Below are 9,761 nucleotides of genomic sequence, written 5' to 3'. Positions count from 1 at the left end.
GAATGATTTGTTAATTGAGTTTATCTTTTGCTCTCAAATTAATTTGTTTTATTGTTTGTAATGCCACATTCTTCTCTGTAGTATACTGTACTATTCTAAGGCTTTCATATGCTAAATTAGTGCTATGTCCTTTTCTCTTGTTGGTCACCCTTTATTTAAGGATAAAAGTAACTCCTGGAGATTCCGCAGATAAATTGCAAGTCAGCATTTCTGTGATTTGTTTCTGGTATATTGGTTGTTGTTACAAGGCACAAATTAACCTCAGATGTGAAGTTTTTTGTAAATAATTGGAGTATCCTTGCTTTTGTCTAATATTTTTTCCTACGTGAACATCTATAATTCCGTATGATTTTACAAATGCTGATATAATGGTTTATAATCAGTGGAGGCAAGGACACATTGATTAACTATACCTTTGCTAACTGCAGTAGCAACCAACTTTTAATGTTTTCAAAAGCTAAGAATGGAACAGATTTTCTCACAGAAATTAATCTTCTTCCATATCTTTTTTCCTTGCATTTCTTTCCTTCCTTTATCTTTATTACAGCGTGACAACCAGCACAGCAAGGTACTATGCACACTGACAGTCCCACTATTGCAGAATAGAGTTCTTACAGAAAAAGCAGTATTGGTTCATCTCTTATGCATAAATGCTTTGTCTCTGCAAGCTGTACAGCAAACTTGTTAGCTCAGGCACTTGCTACACTATCTTTAGTCTTAGACAAAAGCCATTTCAACCAACTTTTTGTATCAAGCCACTGCTCATAAAATACCTCATCAGAAAAAAAATGGTTGGTTTTAGACCACTGAGATCAAGAAACTTTTAAATAAGAATTGCTGGTCTTTAGAACAGGGGCTGAAAACCTGGTAGTCCAGGGTTAGGGTGCTAAAGTACCCGGGCCACTTTAAACTTGAGATTTAGGAGACCAAGTCACTTACTTGTCTATGTTAACTCCCCTCTAAGCCTTAAACAAATCTCTTTTCAGGAGAGATAGCCAAAGCTGGTTAGTATACATGGTGGCTTTCACCTCCTCTTGGGATTGGTCACAATAAAGCCATAGCACCTTAGACCAAGTGAACCCCCACTTTGATAAAACATAGTGCATCAAATCCAATGAGTGAGTGCAGCATACACCTGCTCATCAAAACAGTACTAAGTCTGTAACCGTCTGCACTGCAAGGGAAATATTTTACCAAAGGGTTTAAAGGTGCAATTTGCAGCATCATTTGCCATTATGAATGAGCATCAGCAACATAATCTAAATATTTCAAAATAGAACTACAAAAAAAAGAGCATAAAATGTCTCTTATTTTAAACAATCTGGGAATGTTGTAGTGTAGTCCAAGAAAGCCAGAGATTTCCCTTTTCCAGTGTCAATTGTAAGCAGCACTGCTGTGGTCTGCACTTAATTTGGTTTAAGTGCCATCAATGTTAGGCCCAAAGGATTCTGTGGATATGTATAAAATTCATAGCCTGTCTGCTGGCATTTCTTAGAATATTTAAGACATTAGAACAGATTTTTGGTGGAGGTAAAAAGCCTTTGAAATGAACTTCATAGCAGAAGGACAGCAAATACTGTTCACGCCTTACCTGAGTCAAAGTTGGTAGAGCTTCGGTTTGTTCCCAAATCAGGCAAACTAAAATCAACAGTATCCCAAAATGTTAAGCAGTGTACAGAAAATGAAGATCAAATAGAAAAATTCACTTCTCTTTTCGTTAAGCAATACTGGGAGTGTTCAGCTCTCCAGTCTCCAAGGTTTTCCAGCTGGGAGTCAGCCTTTTCCCATCCTGCATCCCGGCATCCTGTTATTGTTCCAAGTCTTAGTAATACAGTGAGAAAAGGGAGTGGAGGAAACAAGATAAACTTAGCCTTATTATTGCTATACCTACTTATTTGTTGCTGACCCTAATGAGGGAGCTGAATAAAAGGAAATGGCTCTGAGAGAAATACAAAAGTTGTATGTTATTTAGTATCATTTTATAAAGACTTTTAGGAGTTAGCAAACATCTGAAGGGTACTTTAAATAGTGGCTGATATTTGATCAGCACAGACCATGCCTGTTTTGCACAAACAGGATTTTCAAAGCAGTTTGGAGATGTCCTATCTGTAGGGATTTTTATACCTGCAAGCAAAAAAACTAGAGCCCTCCTATGAATGAGACCAGGTTCCTGTAAAGCTCCGTCAGCACTGGATGTAAAAAATGAAATTTATCAGTGTTCTTCGCAGGTAAAATTATGACCCCAGAAGCAAGACAATGAAGGAGAAAATGTTTGTAGCATCTTGATGAGTTGGTTTAAGTCTTGAGACCAGTCAGGGCAGACAGAAGGGAAAGATTCAGCGTTTGTGTTACATTCCTGAGGCTTGCTTGCTGGGCAGTGGCAGCCTGGGGGACATTTGCCAAAGCGCAGGCATCAGTGTTTCTAATACTGTCACCCGCATAGAACTGGAGTCAGGATATTGTTCAGTGAGCCCAACCTGATGAGCCAGTAGGCTTTTCTACAGCCTACTCTGAGTACCCAAACCCTTCTGCAGGACTGTGAAGCATTCTTAGTGCCACCTGCCATTTTCTGTCCTGTATCTGCATGTTAAATCTGAAAGCAAAGGTGTATCTCTGGCATTGAATAGTACAAATGGAAGAGGAATTTCTTTACTAACTAATGCAGAAAAAAATCTGGGAAGTGTGGGACTTAACTGAAAACTAACTTTTTTTGAACCAGTTATAATAAATATAGTCAAATAATCAATGTATGTTAAGTAGGAATTTAAAGAATAATGTTCCACTGCTAAATACTCTCATGCCCCTCTTTGTCATCACAGTCCAGCACAGGTGATGGCATTGATTTCCTGGCTTGCTAGAAGGATGAGGTCTGTTAGATTGTTTTACATCTTTATGATGTACAACAGGCAAAGATGAATGGCTCTTTTTAAAAAAAATGATGCATTAATTATTCAGAAAAGTTAAGCAACTAATGAGGAGACATTTTTTCAAAGCCTTATGTAAGGAGACCAAGTAGAGTTACATTTCTTCACAAGAAAATAAGCCGTTTCTGTGTCCTTGCTGAGAGAAGAGCAGGGAGGATGTTGATAGGAGTTTTCCAGGGAATGGCAGTTATCTGCTCAGGATGCAGCTCAGTGATAATCTGGTACCCACAGCAGACAACTGTCCCAGATATGATTTACTTTTGCAAATTACTTCAACTGTATTTATGACCGTTGCATAGCCTTTGATGTTCCTATCTGTGGACTTGGGAGTTAGCATGCTATTTAGCTAGTCTAAACAATGGCTGAGGGTAAGGGAGCCCTTCACGTCCGCTGCTCAGAAAAGGAAAAGAGAATCCCTCTGTGTTCCCTATATACCCCCTGAGGCAGCAGGCCTAGATTATCCAGGTCTATTTTGATGCCTGCTAAATCAGCTTTGTATTAGTTGACTTGTTTTATCTCCACTGAAAAGTTCAGGGAAAGAAGTGAGAAAGTTTCTAAAGGCATTTTCAGCTTGCTCTGCTTCAGAGCTCAATAGAATAACTGAAAACCATTTTATAAGCTTTGAGGAACATACTTTCATTTAAATTTTAGAAACCTAATTTAATATCTCAAAACCTTCCACAGGTTTTATAGATTTCCTCTCTGCTGAACTGATTTTTTAAGTCTTCTTTCTGGCTATGAGGAAATGTGCATTGAGGTTTACTGCGTGAAGAACCTATCTTTGCAGCCCTCTCCAACAGGCAGCAAAGCTCCTAGTGGTTCAGACAACCCCATACCCTCTGATTAATCCCAGACATTTGCACTGCTGTGCTTCCTAGGCAGTGAATTTCATCATGTTTTTAAAGCTGCTGACTCAAAATGCTAGCAAACAGGTTTCCTTGCAGATCTTAGACTTTCAGACTTCTTTCTCTTTATCTTTAGGGCCAAATCATAAGACTTTGGAAGAATGCCTTGGTAAATGGGTCTTTTGCAAGCAAAGGGGGTAATGTTTTAAACCAAATATTAATTCACAACAAGTTTTTCTAATGAGAAACATCCTGTGCATGATCAGACAGCATTGGCAGTTATATGTACCTTTGAGGTGCCTCCTTTTATGTGTGAAATCTTATTTAATAGTCAGACTTCTGGAAGTGAAAGGAATAGGTACAAAATGAATAGAATCCCTAGCATCTAATGACTTTTCACTACTCTGTGTGTCTCATGGATGGAGCTGGTGGCTCGAGTAAAAGGAGCGATAATTATTTACTTGGCATTTCACAGTGTTTGTCTGCCGTTCCTTTTTCCAGATGACACCAGGCCTTTTTCACTGGTCTGTTCAGCTCAGCCGTACAAGCTTTGTTCCATGTTAAATCCAGCTGGTCCTACTGGACCATTTGCTTTTTTTCCCCTGAGTTTTTCCCTTTTCCCCAGATGTTCCTTAGCTGCTATTTTTTTGACTTTGTGGCACCTGGGTTAGATGTGTCTGGTTCAGATCAGCATCTCTTTCTATGAAACTTTGTACTGTTAGCCTGTGTTATTTAAATGCTGGTGTCTGAGCAATCTTCCAGACTACTTGTGTTAGTAAAGTTTAAAATAGTTGCTCCTTTCTTGGATAAAGGGGTTAAAACTCAATTTTGCTTTGAAGGTGCTTATGCATAGTTTGAATTTGGCATTTCTGGGAATCTGAAGCAATAATTGTCATCTTACTTCTGCTGAAAGGAATAATGTGTTATAATGGGCAGAAACAGAGATGTAGCGTTTACTGTGCTACGTCTGTTAAATTTGACTGCTCTCACTATCCACAGATACCTGTGAGTTGGTTAGTATAAATATGGAAATTGATAATTGCACAGAATAAATGCGAGATTAAAGCTTGCATCTTTCTTCAGAATTATATTTTCTCTGTTGCTGAGGAGGTTGGTCAGGTGATCTGAAACTCCAATGTCATTACTTTCTGCGCAGCCAGCAAAGCAGGCTGACTCCTGCGGTAATAGTTTTTGGTTACATCTTGTTTCAGTTTTTCACTGTGGTGCTTGTTTGCTGTCCCATCTGATCAGTGGTCTGTGAAGCTCTCCTCATGGAAACCATAGCTGTAGGAACAAGTTCATTGCTTTCCTAACTGGCACAAATTCCAGCAAAGCTGATAAAACAGCCCATGCCTTTCACTGAATAAGCATGGACTTTTTTTTTTTTTTTTTTATTTGCAAGTAATTATAGTTACGATGAAGTTCCACATGATAAATAAGCCCTTCTTAATAAGCACAGTCATCAAAACTGAAGACAGCTATTGACACAGCTGCAACCAATGATGTTTTAATTTCTCAAAAGCAATCATCCTAATACTCAACTCTCACTGGAGAAGGGCTTTACACTTGGCAATGCAGCTCAGGAATGCTTTTGTAACAGTTTATAAAGGTTAGACCTAGTAGTCTGTCTTGCTAAAACAGTCGTTACAGGCACAGTGCAAGTGAAGGTCTGCCAAGATTTGAAATTCAGTCAGAGCAGTAATGTTTGTGTCAGTATTTTTATGACCAGCTAAGAATTATGGTAGGGAGAGAGCATAAGCTTTCATTCAGTTATAAAAATAAACCTGAAATGCTAATTTTCAACAGTGCAGATAACCATTGTAAAATCCCTCCCATTTTAAATGTACAAATGTGACTGTTGTCTGAAGCCTCTCTGGAAGAAACATTACTTAAAGTTTAAAAAATAACAATTACTTCTCCATGTGTTAAGCATAATCTCTGCAGAATGTTGTGTTGTTATTTCTGGGACTTTTAATCAGGGCAGTGCAGTGCTCTTAGTCATTTCCACTTGGTAACTGTTTTCCTTTTTGTCACAGATTGAGGTGTGTATCCTGGAGTGAGTCTGACTCAGCTTCCTTTTGTCAGGTTTGTTAAACAAAAGAATGTAGCTCTGAATTTTTTTTTTTAATATAAGGTGTATTTAAAAAACTGCTGAGGAATTTTAGTTAAAGCTGGTGGGACTGGATGTTTGCTGGGGTCATGTGGTAGCATTTTTCTGGTTCTCTCCTGGAAGGTTAAATCCCATGCTCCTTAACCAGGCAAATCTCTCTTCGTATATAAGACCTCTGGCTGCATGAAGACTAATGACTGCAGGATTTGTGTCTAAAATATTCAGCAGGGACTTGTTTCCTTGTTTGGAAATTACAGGAAAAAATAGGTGGTAGAAAATGCACCCATACTGTACTAAAATACTTAGTAGCACTCTGAGCAGGACCTGCAAAACGAAACTGCCTCACCATTAAACTGAAAGAAAGGAATCATGAATCTCTTTGATTTGTTCATTGAAAACACAATCCACGGGGATTTTAACAAGTGAGGCTGCAGGCTAACTCAGGCACACTAACCTTGATATGTGATTTGAGTTTGAAGAGCAAGTCTAATGCAGAGGTATGAAGCTGATTGAAAATTTTCCAGAAATGTTTTTGATAAACAGTCTTGATTTCAGTGAAACTTTTTCACCCAAAGAATGTATCTACTTTAATTGAAATGCCCCTTAAAATGGAAACCCAAACCAACACAATCTCTTCTCCCTCTTAAACAAAAATGATGAAATCATTACCTTTCATTCATTAACACTGCTGATTGTTTGTAGAAGCAGACCAGCTTTCACCTCTGACTGGTAATGTAAAGGAGAAGCTCGTGTTGTGAAGCCAGGTCTGAAATGAGAGTTGTAACATCCATCTTAATTTTTGGTAAACTTTGCAGTGCAAACACTCTTTAACTCTGCGGCATTAATTTAAAAAGTAATCAGAACCAGAGTCTGCAGTGGGTGAAGGAGAGGTAGTGCTGTGGAGCTGCTGGGGCAGGAGGGACTGGGGAAGTTTCCCTGTGTTTGAGCCCTGCCTTGTGTTTCTCCGGACATTGTGCCTCGTGTCCTGACTGCGCTGCAGTTCCTCCCTCGGTAAGGGACGCGCATATCAGGAGCAGGGAGCTGGAAAGAAGCAGGGATATGGCCTCCTCTCTTTCCTTCCTACACTGTTTACATAACTGATATGCCTATCCTGATGCTGGCATTCGTATGACATTCTCCCCATTAACGGCTCAGGTGTTGCCAGCTGAAACACTTGGCTGCAAGCTCCTGACTTCAGTGGTGGGGTGACCAAGGGTAGCGGATCTTGGTCCCCGCACTCAGCAACACTGGCTGTTTGACTTGTCTTAAAGTTGAATGGCTGCTAGGAAGCTCTAAAACAGAACAAGATTTTAGATAAACTTTTAAAAATGTTGAAATAATGTTGATTTTTCTTTCAAAAAACACTGAAACTCAATTTTTCTGCCTCTTACTGCTCTGTGAGAGCCTCAGGGGAGATAAAAAGTCAGATTACTGCTTGAACTGCAAGCAATATGCCAAATAACCATTCCAGACATCAGAGAGATGTCATCCCGAAAGCTGCAGCACACAAATAGCTCTGTGATGCTGGGATTCGTGTGGCTAATCAAGTGCAGGAGTTTTATCTTGAGAATAAGATTTTACAGTCTTGGTGGAAAGAGCAGGGTGCAACAAAGTGTAGGTGGTAGCTTTCAGGGCGAGGTTGGTGTGCCAATCACCTCGGTGTCTTTCCCAACACTGACGCACAGTATCCGCTTGCAAACTTGCCAGAGGAGAGACGTGTCTCACTAGTGCTTTGTTCCCTGCCAGATGAGGCTGCGAATAAACAAATTCCTGGAAGGGAAGCTGCACTGGGTGTTTACAGGATGTGAGATGACCCATATCTTAAATGCTCTCCTTGATGCCCCTTGAAGTCTCTAGGTTTTCCTTTTATCTTGTTACATTGAACTGCTGGCACTCCAGTGATTTAATCTCCATGCGTGAAGTCATGCCACTGACGTGAGCATCTCCTGTACCGGGTCACAGCCCTCCCTCCTCCGCAGTTTGATCCCACAGGGGTGGGCAGAAGCGCTCTGCTGCTGCGCTTGGAGCATCTTCCAGCCGTGCCCCGCTGTGCCCCATCAAGGCGCACACACGCACACGCTGTCTCGCTGCTGTGCAGCCGCGGCCCCGCACGGAGCATGGTGTGCCAGCCCCAGCTGGTTGGCAGATCACAGTTGGGGCTGGCCAGATCTTTCTGGCATATGGTTTCATGGAGCGGGAGAGAGGCTGTGATGCCCCGCTATGGATGTGTGAGGTGCCGGTGACGGGATGGAGAAGCGCGAGGCGTGGGGTCCGGGCTCTGCTGCACAGCACAGACTGTGTGTGAGACTCCACAGGCTTCTGCGACCGCGATCGCATGGACCTGAGTGTCAGATTGCTGCCACCCTTTTCCCGAGGGCATGGGATTTCAGACTGGGGTTTTGTTTTGTTAAAACAGCACATGGGAGGAGGGAAGGAGGTACATGTGCTTTCTATAAAAGCTGCTTGTGGGTCTGTCCGCTGGGCTGAGCGTGTCTGAATGTTTGCCAAAAGGAGGGTGGAGAGAGCTGCTCTGAAGGAATTCTCGCTCAGGGGTTGAAGTCTAGGAGCCAATGCACTAATGCCTTGTAAATGGGTTCAGTGACTTTTACTCATTTGTATGCACTCCCTTTATTATACGCCCAGACCTGGCCTGCCTGATTCCTGGTTTTGCTGCCAAACACTGTGCAAATGCAGATGGTTTAAGTGTATCACTGACAGTCCCCCATGTATTGTTCCTGTTCTGCAGTCTGCGTTGTGCCTCTTTTAGCCCGTGAGTGTATGTGTAAGAACTCCTAATGGCCTGGAAATCAGTCAGTATAGATTTTTTCCCCCCAGCCTGTTGAAACTGAGCCATCCATGTGGAGGCAACAGCAGCTAGTATTTTCCTTTATTTAAACACTGGAGGCCATTCTCTGCTGTGATGTTGTCTCCTTCTCTGCAGTGAAGCTGCTCTGATTTGCACTAGTTTGAATTTAGCCGTTGCGGTGGAATGTGGAATATAAAGTCTCAGTCTTTCTCTAGAACACAGTATTTAATCCTAAATTGAATAAATATATTTATAATTGCATAAACAACATCCTAGCTTACAACAGCGTAGAGACAGCACAAATCTGATGGAAATCCAAAGATTTGGGTTTGGGTTTTCTTGTTTGTAATTTTGCCATAAAGAAGTACCCTGCAAATAATCAAGTCAATAAAACTAGTCAAAGAGTTTGAAGGGCTTGGTCTACAAAACGCCAAATTTCAGTGACTCTAATCTTTGCGATGCAGTGGAAAAGTAATTTTTAATCTTCTGGTTACCTGTGAATTGCTCAGTTTGATAGTGCTAAGGCATGGGACTGGTCTCTTCAGCTACATGCTAATACTTCTGAGCTGTAAGTATCTCATTGCAACTCTGCTAACCACGGGAATAATGCAGGCTGAAAAATGTGTAATGAATAATGAAAAGACTCAAGCTTTAGGAATTAATGATTCATGATGAAATATTTCTGCCCTGGACAATTTTCTTTTGCTGATATTTCATCTTGAACATACAAATGGTTATGCTGTGCCCATCCCTGTGCACTTTAACAGAGATTAAAAAGAAAAGGAGTTGGTTACTAGCATCCAAACAGAATCTCAAAGGAGAGAATAGGTACATTTAAAAGCACAGTGGAAAATTTAAGACAGTTAAATCCTTGCTTTGACTTTTCAGGATTTACATTAATTTTGGAAATTCAGAGAAACAGGGAAATGATTCATCTTGCTAGTTTGCAAAGGTTGTGCATGAACACTTCTATTAGAATCTATCTTTCTGAGCATGCTCCTCAAAAATATGCTGCTAAATTAACTTGTTTTGTAAAGGTATGTTTGCAGCTATTTTGACTTGTCACCAGTTTCATG

General features: G+C 40.7%; 1 protein-coding gene across 1 annotated transcript in view; it reads right to left on the bottom strand.

Annotated features, from left to right (window-relative positions):
- CDH5 (cadherin 5, type 2 (vascular endothelium)) overlaps positions 1–1,699 on the bottom strand; it is a gene marked incomplete at its 3' end in the record, with an annotated part of 24,731 nt that extends 23,032 nt beyond the window's left edge. Inside the window, exon 1 of the mRNA XM_010079940.1 lies at positions 1,592–1,699. The remainder of the gene's footprint in view (positions 1–1,591) is intronic.
- Positions 1,700–9,761: the final 8,062 nt, after the last annotated feature.

Source organism: Pterocles gutturalis, unplaced genomic scaffold (genome assembly GCF_000699245.1).
Source record: "Pterocles gutturalis isolate BGI_N339 unplaced genomic scaffold, ASM69924v1 scaffold35829, whole genome shotgun sequence".
Lineage (NCBI taxonomy): Eukaryota > Metazoa > Chordata > Aves > Pterocliformes > Pteroclidae > Pterocles > Pterocles gutturalis.
This window is presented reverse-complemented; position numbering and strand designations above follow the sequence as displayed.